General features: G+C 42.4%; 2 non-coding genes across 2 annotated transcripts; one reads left to right on the forward strand and one right to left on the reverse strand.

The window, feature by feature from the left end:
* Positions 1-830: 830 nt before the first annotated feature.
* LOC130971942 (small nucleolar RNA R71) lies at positions 831-938 on the reverse strand. The gene has a single exon (XR_009083145.1). It is a non-coding gene; the product is annotated as a small nucleolar RNA R71 (small nucleolar RNA).
* A 5,315-nt stretch (positions 939-6,253) lies between these two features.
* Positions 6,254-6,360, forward strand: LOC130972764 (small nucleolar RNA R71). The gene has a single exon (XR_009083927.1). It is a non-coding gene; the product is annotated as a small nucleolar RNA R71 (small nucleolar RNA).
* The last annotated feature ends 10,530 nt before the right edge of the window (positions 6,361-16,890 follow it).

The following is a 16,890-nucleotide window of genomic DNA, read 5'->3' on the forward strand; positions in this document are numbered from 1 at the left end:
AAAAAATCACTTGATTTCTTTTCCACTCTTCAGTTTTCGAAAATCAATTAGTATTTTTTCAAAATATTTTTAAAATCTTTTTAATTTATTTTCAAAAATTTCTTCCCCTCTTCTCACATCCTTCTGTTTATGGGCTAACACTACTCCCTAATGCACAATTCGAACTCCATCTTTCCTTGATAAGTTCAAATTTTCTACCTCTTCCTTCTATTTTTCTTTTTCTCTGACACCTTAAGGAATCTCTATACTGTGACATAGAGGATTCCATACTTTCTCTTCTCTTTCATATGAGCAGGAGCAAAGACAAAAGCATTCTTGTTGAGGCTGACCCTGAACCTGAAAGGACCTTGAAGCGAAAGCTAAGAGAAGCTAAGGCACAACTCTCTGTAGAGGACCTAACAGAAATCTTCAAAGAAGAAGAACCCATGGCAGCCGAAAACAACAACAATGCCAACAATGCAAGGAAGGTGCTGGGTGACTTTACTGCACCTACTCCCGACTTCTATGGGAGAAGCATTTCTATCCCTGCCATTGGAGCAAACAACTTTGAGCTTAAGCCTCAATTAGTTTCTCTAATGCAACAGAATTGCAAGTTCCATGGACTTCCATTGGAAGATCCTAATCAGTTTTTAGCTGAATTCTTGCAAATCTGTGACACTATCAAGACTAATGGGGTTGACCCTGAGGTCTACAGACTTATGCTATTCCCTTTTGCTATAAGAGACAGAGCTAGGATATGGTTGGACTCACAACCTAAAGAAAGCCTGAACTCTTGGGAAAAGCTAGTCAATGCCTTCTTGGCAAAGTTCTTTCCACCTCAAAAATTGAGTAAGCTTAGAGTGGAAGTCCAAACCTTCAGACAGAAGGAAGGTAAATCCCTCTATGAAGCTTGGGAAAGATACAAACAATTGATCAAAAAGTGTCCCTCTGATATGCTTTCTGAATGGAGCATCATAGGTATCTTCTATGATGGTCTGTCTGAACTGTCCAAGATGTCATTGGATAACTCTGCTGGAGGATCTCTTCATCTGAAGAAGACGCCTACAGAAGCTCAAGAACTCATTGAAATGGTTGTAAATAACCAATTCATGTACACTTCTGAAAGGAATCCTGTGAACAATGGGACAAATCAGAAGAAAGGAGTTCTTGAGATTGATACTCTGAATGCCATATTGGCTCAGAACAAAATATTGACTCAGCATGTTAATTTGATTTCTTAAAGTCTGTCTGGAATGCAAGTTGCACCAGGCAGTACTAAGGACGCTTCATCTGAAGAAGAAGCTTATGATCCTGAGAATCCTTCAATGGAAGAGGTGAATTACATGGGAGAATCCTATGGAAACACCTATAATCCTTCATGGAGAAATCATCCAAATCTCTCATGGAAGGATCAACAGAGACCTCAACAAGGTTTCAACAACAATAATGGTGGAAGAAACAGGTTTAGCAATGGCAAGCCTTTTCCATCATCTTCTCAGCAACAGACAGAGAATTCTAAGCAGAGCCACTCTGACTTAGCAACCATGGTCTCTGATCTAATCAAAACTACTCAAAGTTTCATGACTGAAACAAGGTCCTCCATTAGGAACTTGGAGGCACAAGTGGGTCAGCTGAGTAAGAAAGTTACTGAACTCCCTCCTAGTACTCTTCCAAGCAATACAGAGGAGAATCCAAAAGGAGAGTGCAAGGTCATCAACATGACCGAACTTGGAGAGGAGGAAGAGGTAGTGATCGCCACTGAGGGAGACCTCAATGGACGTCCACTGGCCTCCAATGAGTTCCCTAATGAGGAACCATGGGAATCTGAGGCTCATAATGAGACCATAGAGATTCCATTGGATTTACTTCTGCCATTCATGAGCTCTGATGAATATTCTTCCTCTGAAGAGGATGAAGATGTCACTGAAGAGCAAGTTGCTAAATACCTTGGAGCAATCATGAAGCTAAATGACAAGTTATTTGGTAATGAGACTTGGGAGGATGAACCCCTTTTGCTCACCAAAGAATTGGATAACTTGTCTAGGCAGAAATTACCTCAAAAGAGACAGGAACCTGGGAAGTTCTCAATACCTTGTACCATAGGCACCATGACCTTTGAGAAGGCTTTGTGTGCCCTAGGGTCAAGCATAAACCTCATGCCTCTCTTTGTAATGGAGAAGCTAGGGATCTTTGAGGTACAAGCTGCAAGAATCTCACTAGAGATGGCAGACAATTCAAGAAAACAAGCTTATGGACTTGTAGAAGATGTTCTGGTAAAGATTGAAGACCATTACATCCCTACTGATTTCATAGTCCTAGAGACTGGGAAGTGCATGGATGAATCCATCATCCTTGGCAGACCCTTCCTAGCCACAGCAAAGGCTGTGATTGATGTTGACAGAGAAGAATTGATCATTCAAATGAATGAAGAATCCTTTGTGTTTAAGGCTCAAGGATATCCCTCTGTTACCATGGAGAGGAAGCATGAAGAGCTTCTCTCAAAACAGAGTCAAACAGATCCCCCACAGTCAAACTCTAAGTTTGGTGTTGGGAGGCCACAACCAACTTCTAAGTTTGGTGTTGAACCCCCACATTCAATCTCTAAGTTTGGTGTTGGGAGATTTCAACATTGCTCTGAGTATCTGTGAGGCTCCATGAGAGCCCATTGTCAAGCTATTGACATTAAAGAAGCACTTGTTGGGAGGCAACCCAATGTTATATTTATCTATTTTCCTTTGTTATTTTATGTTTTCTGTAGGTTGATGATAATGCAAAGTCACAAAATCAATTGAAAAAGCAAAAACAGAATGAAAAATAGAAAGAAAAACAGCATACCCTGGAGGAAGACCTTGCTGGCGTTTAAACGCCAGTAAGGGCAGCAAATGGGCATTTAACGCCCAGTTTGGCACCATTCTAGGCGTTTAACGCCAGAAAGGGGCACCAGACTGGCGTTAAACGCCAGGAAAGGGTAAGAAGCTGGCGTTAAACGCCAGAAATGGGCACCAGCCCGGCGTTTAACGCCAGAATTGACATAGAGAGCATTTTTGCTTGCCACTTGGTGCAGGGATGACTTTTCCTTGACACCTCAGGATCTGTGGACCCCACAGGATCCCCACCTACCCCACCCCTCTTTCTCTTCTTCACCCATTCACCAATCACCTCCACACCTCTTCCCCAAAAACCCTTTACCTATCAAATCCCACCATTCTCTTCACCACTCACATCCATACTTCATAAAACCACACCTACCTCACCATTCAAATTCAAACCACTTTCCCTCCCAAACCCACCCTCCCATAAACGCTCAATCATTCCCACTAGCAACCGGTCCGAAGTTACTATAGACCGGGCCATCATGATTCATAGCATCATGATTGGAGAAGAAGTAGAAGTTCATGAGGTTATAGCCCAAGAACTTTATAAGGTGGCGGACAAGTCCTCTACCTTGGCAAGGTTAGCCTTTCCTCATCTCATTTGTCACCTCTGTTATTCAGTTGGAGTTGACATAGAGGGAGACATCCTCATTGATGAGGACAAGCCCATCATTAAGAAAAGGATGGAGCAAACAAGAGATCCCACTCATCATGAAATCCCTGAGATACCTCAAGGGATGCACTTTCCTCCACAAAACTATTGGGAGCAAATCAACACCTCCATAGGAGAATTGAGTTCCAACATGGGACAACTAAGAATTGTTTTCAGTATGTTTTAGTTAGTTTTTATTATATTTTTATTAGTTTTTAGTTAAAATTTACTTTTCTGGACTTTACTATGAGTTTGTGTGTTTTTCTGTGATTTCAGGTATTTTTTGGCTGAAATTGAGGGACCTGAGCCAAAATCTGATTCAGAGGTTGAAAAGGACTGCAGATGCTGTTGGATTCTGACCTCCCTGTACTCGAAGTGGATTTTCTGGAGCTACAGAAGCCCAATTGGCGCGCTCTCAACTGCGTTGGAAAGTAGACATCCTGGGCTTTCCATCAATGTATAATTGTCCATACTTTGCCCGAGATTTGATGGCCCAAACTGGTATTCCAAATCAGCTCAAATCTGCCCGGCGTTAAACGCCGGAACTGGCACAAAAGCTGGCGTTTAACTCCAAGAAAAGTCTCTTCACGAAAATGCTTCAATGCTCAGCCCAAGCACACACCAAGTGGGCCCGGAAGTGGATTTTTATGTCATTTACTCATTTCTGTAAACCCTAGGCTACTAGTTCTCTACATATAGGACCTTTTGCTATTGTATTTTCATATTGGTTCTTCTGGTTCCCTCTCTGGGGCCGAAGCCAATGATCACTTTTGTTCTTATGTATTTTCAACGGTGGAGTTTCTACACACCATAGATTAAGGTGTAGAGCTCTGCTGTACCTCGAGTATTAATGCAATTACTATTGTTCTTCTATTCAATTCAGCTTATTCTTGTTCTAAGATATTCATTTGCACCCAAGAACATGATGAATGTGATGATTATGTGATACTCATCATCATTCTCACTTATGAACGAGTGTCTGACAACCACTTCTGTTCTACAAGAAAACAAGGCTTGAATGTTTATCTCTTAGATCCCTTGATCGGAATCTTCGTGGTATAAGCTAGAATTGATGGCGGCATTCAAGAGAATTCGGAAAGTCTAAACCTTGTCTGTGGTATTCTGAGTAGGATTCAATGATTGAATGACTGTGACGAGCTTCAAACTCCTGAAGGCTGGGCGTTAGTGACAGACGCAAAAGAATCAATGGATTTTATTCCAACCTGATTGAGAACCGACAGATGATTAGCCGTGCCGTGACAGGGTGCGTTGAACATTTTCACTGAGAGGACGGGACTGTAGCCCCTGACAACGGTGATGCCCAACATACAGCTTGCCATGGAAAGGAGTAAGAAGGATTGGATGAAGACAGTAGGAAAGCAGAGAGATGGAAGGGACAAAGCATCTCCATACGCTTATCTGAAATTTTCACCAATAAATTACATAAGTATCTCTATCTTTATTTTATGCTTTATTCATAAATCATCCATAACCATTTGAATCTGTCTGACTGAGATTTACAAGGTGACCATAGCTTGCTTCATACCAATAATCTCCGTGGGATCGACCCTTACTCGCGTAAGGTTTATTACTTGGACGACCCAGTGCACTTGCTGGTTAGTTGTGCGAAGTTATGATAAATAGTTGAGATTGCAATTGAGCGTACCATGTTGATGGCACCATTGATGATCAAAATTTCGTGCACCATTGAGCTATTTCTTCTTCAGCTATGTCCTGTATATCCTCTTCCTCTTCAACATCTTCTATTTCTACCACCTCTTCAGCTGAGGCGTGTTCTGGTGAGCTTGGCTCCTCCTGATTCCTCTCCTGCAGTGTGGTTCCGGACCTTAGGGTGATAGCATTAATGCCTCCCTTTGGATTGGGTAATGGTTGAGAGGGGATTCCAGTGGAGCTTGAAGGTTGGTTACTGGAATTTTGTGTTGCTTCAATCTGTGAGACAAGAGCTTGCAAAGTAGAGGTAAGAGCATTCAGACTGGCATTAATACTATTCATGATGTTATTTTCCATGGTCTGCTGTCTTCGCTCAAAAGATTGTAATAACTCTTCATTATGAGATAAAGAAGAATGAGTGAATTGAGAGGTCTGCTATTGATTATTCTGTGGTCCTTGGTTTTGCCTCAGGTGAGGTGCTCTGTAAGGTTGATTCTGCTGCCTGTTATTATTATTATTTCACCTCTGATTTCCCTGATTATCTCTGCCTCCTCTGTTATTGTTGTCCCTCCAATTCTGGTTAGAATTGTCTTGCCATCCATGGTTATTATTTCCACCTTGATTGTACCCTTGGTTGGGGCGGTCATAGAAATTATGAGTGGATGCCACCATGTTGTCTTCTTGTTGGAGCTGCGGGCATTCATCAGTATAATGGCTATAATCAGCACAGATTCCGCAAACTCTCTGTGGGACTAGCTGTTGGTTTTGCTGTGGTGGAGGAGGTTGAGCTTGCTGAGCTTGTTGTTGATTCATTTGCATCTGCTTCAGCAAGTTGGTCATCTCACATATACTCTGAGCTAGAGCCGCAGTCTCTCTGTTAGAGGATACTTCTACAATGGCTTTTGAACTGCCTTGTCTTTGCCTGTGGTTCCTAGTAGATTCAGCTAAATCACTGATCAATTGCCATGCCTCATCAGTGGTCTACTTCTTCATAGACCCATTGCTAGCACTTTCCAATGTGGCCTTATCTTGGGGCCTCATACCCTATGTGATATAGCTGAGTAACACCATCTTATCAATTCTGTGGTGGGGGCATGCTTCCAGAAGATTATTGAAGCGCTCCCAGTATTCAAAGAGAGACTCATTGTCATCCTGAACAATGGTGGAGATATCCTTCCTCAGTTTATCAGTAACTTCAGATGGAAAGAATTTCTCCAAAAACTCCTTTCTGAGTGTATCCCAGTTGGATACATTTGCTAGAGGTTGAGTGTAGTACCACTCTCTTGCTTTTCCCTCAAGAGAAAACGGGAAAGCTTTCAGCAAAATTGAAGTTTCATCAGTACCATCACGCCTGACAGTAGAACAGGCTGCCTGGAAATCTCTCAAGTGCTTGATGGGCTCTTGAGCAGGTAAGCCATGAAACTTGGGCATCAAATTTAGCAGTGCGGTCTTTATTTCAAAATTTGTAGCTACCGCTGGATGATGCGCTTGAAACGGTTGCATCGTAAAATCAGGAGCTCCTTCCTCCTGGATGGTAACTCTCCTAGCTGCCATGTCTTCTGCACGTAAAACAACCGAATCAGTAGAAATGGGGCCGGTTTCTTCCTCAACTGACGGTTCAGATTCGTCCTTAGAGAGGACTAACCGACGCTTAGCTCGCCTTATTCGTGAAATAGTCCTTTCAATTTCAGGATCGAATATTGGCAAGTTGGGGTCAGGTAGTGAACGCGTCATTTGACGAAAGAAATACGCAGCTCATAGTAAAAACAATAAAATAAAATGCAAATAAATAAATTCTAATTAATAACTTTAGCACTCTATTGCAACTCCTCGGCAACGGCGCCAAAAATTGATGGAGCACAGAAAGTGGTGAATTAAAAATTATTAAATTAATTACATTGCCAGTATAGTTCTTAACTCACCGAAAATTTGCCTATCAATTTAGAAATATGTCACAGAGAATTTAAATTAAAAATTACTGGGAGTTTGAGTCCCAGGTCGTCTCCCAACGAGTTGCAGGAAAGTGTGCTATTTTATTAATTAGATGTTTCCAAAAAGTTGAGTTAAGTAGATGGAAAATTAAATTGAGGAAATTTGAATAATATAAATAAAAGCCTTGACTAGGAGTTGATTAGTTGGAATCTCTATTATTGATGGAGTGATTTTAGGATTAATTTATAATTAATGATTGTTCTGTTTAGTTATCCTTTACTAGGTAAAGGAAAGTCAAACAAGTTGGAATGATAGATCTGTTCATGAGTTGCAACCCACTTAGTTCAAAGGGATTGGTGTTAGTGACAAGATAGCAATCCAACAGTTAATCCAATTACAAATTCTCTTTCAATCCTTCCAACTCAAGAGTTCCTTTCAATCAACTCCCCATCAAGTGAGGGGAACTACTCGCTCATTGTAAATAATAAATCCATAACATATGAAAGGGAATTAAAAGAAGACATGATTATTGGAAGGTAAAATGGATTAAAATGAAAGAAATAATTCTTGTATTAAATAATCATAAAAGTATTCAAATGAAAAAATTGAACAAAGCAAAGAACATGGAAGAAATAAACCAAGTTAAGAGAACGAACTAGAATGACGAAGTCTTGATGAGGAAACAACTCTTCTCAATGTTCCAATGCTAAGACCAATTGAAAGTTAAATTCTAAAACCTAAAGAGAAAAACCTAGAGGAGGAGTGAAAACTAGATCTAAAACTGAAAAAACTGTGTAGAATGAATGTTGTACTCTGTTTCTACATGTTTTCTGGCTCTAGTCTGCTGTTCCGGGCCGAAAACTGGGTCGAAATCAGGTCCAAATCGCCCCCAGCGAATTCTGCAGATTATGCATATCGCACATGTCACGCGATCGCGTCACCCATGCGGACGCGTCACTCGCGCTTTTCCATGCCACGCGTCCGCGTCGTCTACGCTACCGCGGCTCTTGAGCTATTCCAATCTGCGCGGCCGCGTGAGCCATGCGGCCGCGTCACTGCGATTTGCTCCCCTTCGCGCGGTCGCGTAAGCCATGCGACCGCGTTACTTCTCGCTGGTTATCTCCTCAAATTCTTGTGTTCCTTCCATTTTTGCCAGCTTCTTTTCTAATCTTCCATTCATTCATGCCCTGTAAAGCCTGAAACACTCAACACACAGATCACGACATCGAATGGAATAAAGGAGAATTAAAAATACATAATAAAAGTCTCTAAGAAACAGTTTTCAACCATGTAATAAATTCAGGAAGGAAATCTAAATGCATGCTAATTTAAAGAATAAGTGGGTAAGGATCATGATAAAACTACAGAAATAAACACAATATAAACCATAAAATAGTGGTTTATCAGTGCTCTCGTGCCCCAGGCACAAAACTGGCACAGTTCTGGCACAATTCTCTAGAAAATGGCTGGGCATTGGGTGCAGCACATTCGGCGCGGCCGCGCACATCACGCGCACGCATGGATGGCGCTTTCTGGAAGAATGGCGCGTACACGGCAAGTGCGCCTACGCGCGGGGGGTCATTCTGCTAAAAATTTTCTAAGTTAAAAGCTGCAGAAATTCACAGATTCAACCCCCAATCTTCCGACGGACATAACTTCCTCATTTTAAATCCTTTTTCACCCGTTCTTCGAACGGCATGGACATCCCGGATCCAATTTCATTTCTAAACAGATTTGGCACAAACAGAGATTTGTAGTCCAAGTTATGTCCCGTCAAAGTATGCCCAAAAACCATATTTTTCATACAAAACCACAAAGTGTCATTTTCAAAACAAGCCATTTCAACTCTTTTCAAAATAAATCAAAACATGCCAATTTCATCCCTTTTCCTTGAAATCAATCAAAACATATCAAATTCAACATCAAGCCTCCTCAACTCACACATTGACACTTTACCACAATTTACAAAATCACTATTCCATCATTTTAACCCACTTCACCCAAGTAGTTCCAACCCAAACACATTGACATATCATATACTCTTCCTCATGCCAATTTTCAACAACACCAACGCTAATAAATCATCATTGTACACAATCAATATCATACTCACCATCAACATGGTTCCCCCACAATTTAACCATAATCAACCATCAAGCATATATCACAACATGCATATTTCTCATACATCATACCATTAAGGCATCAATAATCATCATCACATATATGACCACATCATATATATCAACTATTCAACAACACAACAATTCAATGCCTATCTTAGGGCCTCTAGCCTAAGTATTTCCTACCACATTACATATTAGATACGAGAAACCGAGACCATACCTTAGCCGATTTCCCAAGCTCAACCGGAGCACTTCCAAACCACTTTTCCTCAAGCTCTCAAGGCCTCAACACCTCCAAGAACAGATTTTTCACCACCAAATCCTTTTCAAGCTTTTCAAAATCACCAATCAAGCTCCAATATTCACACATACACAACCTAAGCCACAATCATCACACCCATACACAATATCTCAAAATCCAAACATCATAGAACCACAAATTACACTAGGGTTGAGAATCTTACCACACTCAAGGTCCAAGGAGACAAGATTAACCTTCTCCTTCAAGAGAGTTGGGTCCTATAACATCAAAGAGCCCAAAGTCTCAACATTTTTGCTCATGAAACTCGAAATCAAGGCTAGAAATTCGAAGAGCAAAACGTGGCTTACTTCATAATTGATTGTATGGGTTTTGTAAAGATCTTCGCGGTGAACGCGTGGCCGTAAACGGTGCTGCAATCGGAGCTCTAGATCAAAAGTTATGGTGGTTTGAAGATCAAGTGAGAGAAAGAACTTGAGAGAGTGTTCTTCCCCCCTTTCCTTTCTTTTTCAGCGTGTGTGTGTGGCTAATGAGGAGAGAGAGTGCTGAAAACTAGGGTTTTGGTTTAGTTATGTTGGGCCAAGGGCCCACTTTGGATCCGGTTGGCCCGGTTCGGCCCGTTCGGTCCAATCTTGGTCCGAATTCTATAAAATTGGTACCAAAATTCTCGTCTCAATCTCCTCTATCACATTTAGCCATAAAAGTCACATTTTGGGCTTTCTAGAATAAATTCTCATTTATGGGTTAATTATCCGTTAATTAACCGGGTTTTACATTCTACCCACCTAATTGGGAATTTTGCCCACAAAATTCAAATGCAAATACCTGAGAATAAGTGCGGATAATTCGTTCGCATCTCCGACTCAAGTTCCCAAGTGTGTTCCTAAACACCGCCTCGACTCCATGCCACTTTGACTAATGAAACCTCTTTTCCACGCAACCGTTTGATACTAGTATCATCAATTCTGACTGGAGCCACTGGAAGCGTCAAATCTTCTCTTAACTGAACCGATTCAGGTTCTAACACATGGCTAGCATTAGGAGTGTACTTCCGAAGTTGCGACACGTGAAATACGTCGTGTAGGTTTGAAAGATGAGGTGGTAGAGCCATCTGATACGCCACCGGTCTAACCCTCTCCAGGATTTGAAATGGACCAATGTATCGAGGATTCAACTTCTTTGCTTTAATCGCCCTACCTATCCCGTAGTTGGAGTAACCTTAAGGAAAACGTGGTCTCCTTCCTCAAATTCTAAGGGCTTTCGCCTCTGGTCGGCGTAACTCTTTTGACGACTCTGCGCCATAAGCATCCTATCTCGGATTTTCTTGACTTGTTCAGTAGTCTCAGCTATCATTTCCGGCCCCAACAAGCCTTTCTCCCCAGCTTCTTACCAACATAGTGGAGATTGACATTTCCTCCCATACAAGGCCTCATACGGAGCCATTCCAATGCTCGCATGGTAACTATTATTGTATGCAAACTCCACTAATGGCATATACCGATCCCAACTTGCCGGTTGGTCCAAAACACAAGCTCTCAACATATCCTCTAGTGTTTGGATCGTCCTCTCGGATTGACCATCTGTTTGAGGATGGTAAGCCGTACTCAAGCTTAGTCGGGTTCCAAAAGCTTTCTGAAATGCACCCTAAAACCTTGAAGTGAAACGAGGATCTCTATCAGAGATTATAGTAGCAGGTACACCATGAAGTCTCACAATCTCCTTTATGTATAACCGTGCTAGCTCCTCAAGGGTGTAAGTCATACGAATGGGTAAAAAGTGAGCTGACTTCGTCAGTCGGTCCACAATCATCCAAATAGCATCAAAACCAGCCCTAGACCTTGGCAATCCCGACACAAAGTCCATTGCAATACTTTCTGACTTCCATTGTGGAATCTCTAAGGGTTGTAACATCCTAGAAGGTCTTTGATGTTCAATCTTTACCTTTTGACAAGTTAAGCACTTTAAAACATATTCCGCCACATCATTCTTCATACCCGGCCACCAAAATATCGCCTTTAAGTCATGGTACATCTTAGTACTTCCCGGGTGAATGGAGAAGCCGCTTTTGTGTGCCTCCTTTAAGATATCCTGCCTCAAAGTGCCAACATCCAGCACAATGATCCTACCCTTGAATCTCCATAACCCATCTTTTTCTTCCGACACTCTCCACTGTTTTCCTTGCTCAATAGCCGGTAACACCTTCCATAACGCTTCATCATTTTGATGAGCCTTCAGGAGTTCAGACTTAAAGTCACTTGAGATTTCTAATCGGCTCAAACACAAGGTTTCGGATACTTCTCGAGCACCAATTTTCAGACTCTCGAGTCCCTTGAGCAACTTCTCCTCTTGGAGCATCATCCAAGCCGCATATAACGACTTCCGACTTAACGCATCCACCACTACATTTGCCTTTCCCGGATGGTAATTCAATTCAAAGTCGTAGTCCTTCAATAATTCCATCCACCTCCTCTGCCTCATATTAAGCTCTTTCTGATAAAAGAGGTACTTCAAGCTCTTATGATCAGAGAAAACTTGGAACTTAACCCCATAGAGGTAATGCATCCACACCTTTAGCGCAAACACGACCGCGGCAAGCTCTAAATCATGCGTAGGATAGTTAACTTCATGCGGTCTCAACTGCCGTGAGGCATACGCCACCATATTATGATGATGCATCAGCACGCACCCTAAACCCTTTAATGAGGCATGACAGTACACCTCAAATGGCTCGTTCGGCTCAGGTAACACTAACACAGGTGCAGTGGTCAACTTTTTCTTCAATGTCTGAAAGCTCTCCTCGCACTCAGGAGTCCAAACAAACGGAGTGTCTTTGCGGGTTAACTTTGTCATTGGCAAAGCTATCTGTGAAAAGCCCTTGATAAACCTTCGATAATAGCCAGCTCAACCCAGAAAACTCCTTATCTCCGTTACAGTGGTTGGTTGCTTCCAATCCATCACAACCTCCACCTTAGTTGGATCTATGGCTATTCCCCTCTTACTCACCACGTGACCCAAAAACTTCACCTCACTCTTTCAAAACTCACACTTAGACAGTTTTGCATAAAGTTTCTTCTCCTTTAGAATTTGCAACACGGTCCTCAAGTGTTTCGCATGCTCTTCTTCAGTTTTGGAATAAATTAGTATGTCATCAATGAAGACAACAACAAATTTATCCAGAAACAGACGAAAAACTCTGTTCATGTAGTCCATGAATACCGCAGGAGCGTTCGTCAACCCAAAGGACATTACAGTGTACTCGTAATGACCATAACGAGTCCTGAAAGCAGTCTTAGGGATATCCTTACCCCTCACCCTTATCTGGTGATAACCGGATCGCAAATCGATCTTGGAGAAAACCCCAGCTCCTTATAACTGATCCATGAGATCATCAATTCTCGGTAATGGATACTTATTCTTTATTGTGACCTTGTTTAGCTGTCTGTAATCCACACAGAGCCGCATACTCCCATCCTTCTTCTTTACCAGTAACACTGGAGCATCCCATGGAGAGACACTCAGTCGAATAAAATTCTTACCTAACAAATCTTCCAATTGAGACTTCAACTCAGTCATCTCTAACGGTGACATCCTATAAGGAGCACTTGAGATTGGTCCCGCTCCGGGCACCAATTCAATAGCAAACTCAACCTCTCGATTAGGTGAAAACTCATCAATATCATCGGGAAACACTTCCGGAAACTCACACACAACTGGAATCTGCTCCAACCTTTGATCATCACGCAAAACGCCCGCGGTTAACAACAGGATACCCTGACATTCGATTCCAGAATAGTTCACCATCATCGAATTCAAGTAATAATTATTCACCACAACCGGCTCTTCTGTATCTTCCGGCATAAAGTACACCGACTTTGTAGAACAATCAAGCAAGACATGGTTCTTAGATAACCAGTCCAATCCAAAGATAAGATTAAGACCGATCATCGATAAGCAGAGTAAATTATGGACAAAATCACGCTGCTTGAACCTAAACGAAACTTTCGGGCATCCTAGCCTAGTCACCATGGCTTCATGGGTAGCATTATACACTCTTAGATCATAACCTAAGGTTACGATCTTCAATCCTAACTCATGGGCTTTCTCAAATGTAATGAATGAATGTGATGCTCCCGAATCAAATAAAGCATTTAAAGTTTGACCAGCCATTTCACAGTTACCTCGAATAAGTGTCTCGGATCCCTCGGCAGCTATAGCTGAGGTGGTGAACACCCGACCAGTCTGTTGTGCTTTCCCAGCACCTTGTTTCTACTTCTCGGGACAGCTTGCGGCTTTGTGCCCTGCCTTTCCACAATTGTAGCACAAGCCCCATCCGGCCTTGCATGGTGCTCCCGGATGGTGACTCCCACATCTAGTACAAGCTTGATCATTCTGAGGCTGCTTCTCAAACTTCTTCCCTTGGGAGTTGTTGTTGTTGGGCCTATTGAAAGAGCTTCCCCTCTTGAAAGGCGGACCTCTAGGTGCAAAGCTCTTCCCTCGATTCTGTGGGAATGATCCTTTGTGACTCGCTTTCTCAGTGGCTGCCCTCTTCACACACTCTTCAGCAACCCTACACTTGTTCACCAATTCGGAGAAGGTCCTAATCTCAATTGGTCCTACTGAACTGAAGATATCACTCCGGAGTCCTCCTTCATACTTAACACACTTCCATTCCTCATATTCCATCGGAGTCCCTTGACACATACGAGAGAATCTGAACAGCTCCTCAAACTTGTCAGTATACTCAGATACGGACATAGTACCCTGCTTTAGCTGTAACAATTCAAGCTCCTTGGCCGTCCTAGCAGAAGTCGGAAAGTACTTCTTATAGAACTCCTCTCAAAAGACATCCCAGGTGATATAATCATCACCCTGCTGCAGGAGGCGTCGGATTCCTTGCCACCAATGCGACGCTTCACCGGTGAGCATATAGGTAGCGAACTCGACACGCTGTCCTTCAGGTACCACTTGTGCTTGCAGTGCTCGCTCTATAGCCTGAAACCATGTATCAGCCTCAGTTGGGCTAGCAGTTCCCTTGAACTTAGGTGGATTAACCTTCAAAAAGTTTGCCAGTGTCATCGGGCCCTGAACTCCACCTCCATCATTACCATGGTTGTTCATCTGTTGACCAAGAGCCTCAGCAGTGGCTTGCATAGCAGCAGCCATATTCTCCAACGCAGTCATAAAGTTCATCGGGTCATTAGGGTTATTCTCCGGCGCACGAGCATTAGTACGACCTCTACCACGGCCTCTACCGCGTCCACGAGGTGCCATCTGATTCCTATACACACCAAACAATCGATATTAAGTTGATCAGTCTCAATATCGGAAGTCTAGTACTTCAAGGTCCCAAATGCATGCTCATGAATATTTATGCCAATTATATCAAGCAGATATACTAATAGCACATAACACACACAGAGAATGCACAGAAGCATAGTCAGTCCATCCCTCAGGCTCTACAGGAACGAACTGCTCTGATACCATAATGTAACACCCTACCATACAGAGTCTTATGCTTAAGTCATAATTCAGAGATGGCAAGGTATTACGACCTCTAAACTAAAAATTTAGTACGTATAATAGTATGAATGATTGATTATAACTAGGAGCCTTTGTAGAAAAAGGGGGTAAACAAAAATCGCAACTCAAAAGCGCAACACTCCGATTGATAACGTAACGAACAAGGATAACCAACGCGAGATTATATATATACAAAGGAGTGTCAAGAACAGGAATATCAAGACTTAAAATCCGGCTGCGAAGATAACCGGTCCGAGCATAGCAATATATACATATGATAAAATAAGGAAAACCCAAAGGAAACCCAAAGGGACACAAATACAGAAACCTATTCTCCAAAATCTCCCATAAGAGGAGTCATCACAGTTTGTATTATTTAATGGAGATAAAAGTATCTAAGCAAAACATATAAACTAAACAGAGTCCCCAAGAACAAAGGATCTTCGCTAATCCAGAAGTCTCCAGTAGGCCTCAGTGAGAAACCTCACGTCCTGCATCTGAAAACCACAAAATCCGCATGGGTGAGAACCAGAGGTCCCCAGCATGGTAACAACTTCCACATATATAATACATAATAATAGAGGAAAGCCAAAGGCAATCCTAGAACTTCCTCCAGATAATATCAAAGCTTATAAACAAGCTAAACCATATGTGGCGACTGACTAAAGATTCTTCAGTCTAACTAATACTTCTCTTTCCAATTCCTTCGCACTTCCCAACTACCAGCAGAAGTATAATGTAGCAAACACAGTTATATCAAACAAGAAATATACAAATAGGAACAATTAAGGCATTTAGACAATTAGCAAATAATATGCAGTCAATTAGGCAATCTCAAACAATTCATATAGTATGTATATGATGAATGCTTGTCCCTAGTGGCTGATGATATCATCTGTTGGTTATAGAGCCAACCCGACAAGTCCTGGTAGCTAACCATTGGACTGTCCCTCTGTCGTGTCTCCCCAACTCGAGTTATACTCAATATAAACTTGATCATAATCATGATCCATATCCATCACCCTCACTGGTGAATATTTATGGGGGTGAGCTCATCCGGGGCTTTCATCAGTGCCTGGCCACCCTGACGACATAGGGTCAAAAGAGCTTCAAGTCTCAACCTGGAGCACGTGGTGGCTAGCCACTGCTTTCTCCCAGGGAAACTCTCATCTCCAATAGTGGAAGTGAAACATTCACAATTCATTCAACAGCATATATGCATTTATACATAGCCATAATCATGGCTCTGCCGTAACACGGCAATAATCTAGCCATCCGGCTCACGGTTAAATCCATAACCACTCATCCGGCTCATGGTTAAATCCATAACCAGTCATCTCATTAACAATTACGGCCTTTCGGCACATGGCATAACAAGCACTTCCACCGCCACCCTCCGCCTCTCACATAATCATCTTTGATCCTCATTGATCATTCATTTTTCCCTTGCTTCACTCGCAAGTTACCACATCCCCTAGCTCCTTTTCTAATTGCTAGGCATATCATAATGATTTAAGACATATGTGGTGAGATCGGAGGCTTAGAAGTATGAGATTTGGCTTTTAAAACTCAAAAATCAACTTTGGGATGAAAACAGGGCCACGCGTATGCGCACTCCACGCGCACGCGTGGATGGCCTCAAAAACTCATCGACGCGTATGCGTCATGCACCCTAACGCGTGGATTGAAAAATACCCAAGCGACGCGCACGCGTCAGCCACGCGTACGCGTGGGTGCTCTCGTGCCCCAGGCACAAAACTGGCACAGTTCTGGCACAACTCTCTGGAAAATGGCTGGGTATTGGGTGCAACACATTCGGTGCTCGCGTGCACATCACGCGCATGCGTGGATGGCACTTTTTGGAAGAACGGCGCGTAC

Source organism: Arachis stenosperma, chromosome 3 (assembly GCF_014773155.1).
Source record: "Arachis stenosperma cultivar V10309 chromosome 3, arast.V10309.gnm1.PFL2, whole genome shotgun sequence".
Taxonomy (NCBI): Eukaryota; Viridiplantae; Streptophyta; class Magnoliopsida; order Fabales; family Fabaceae; genus Arachis; species Arachis stenosperma.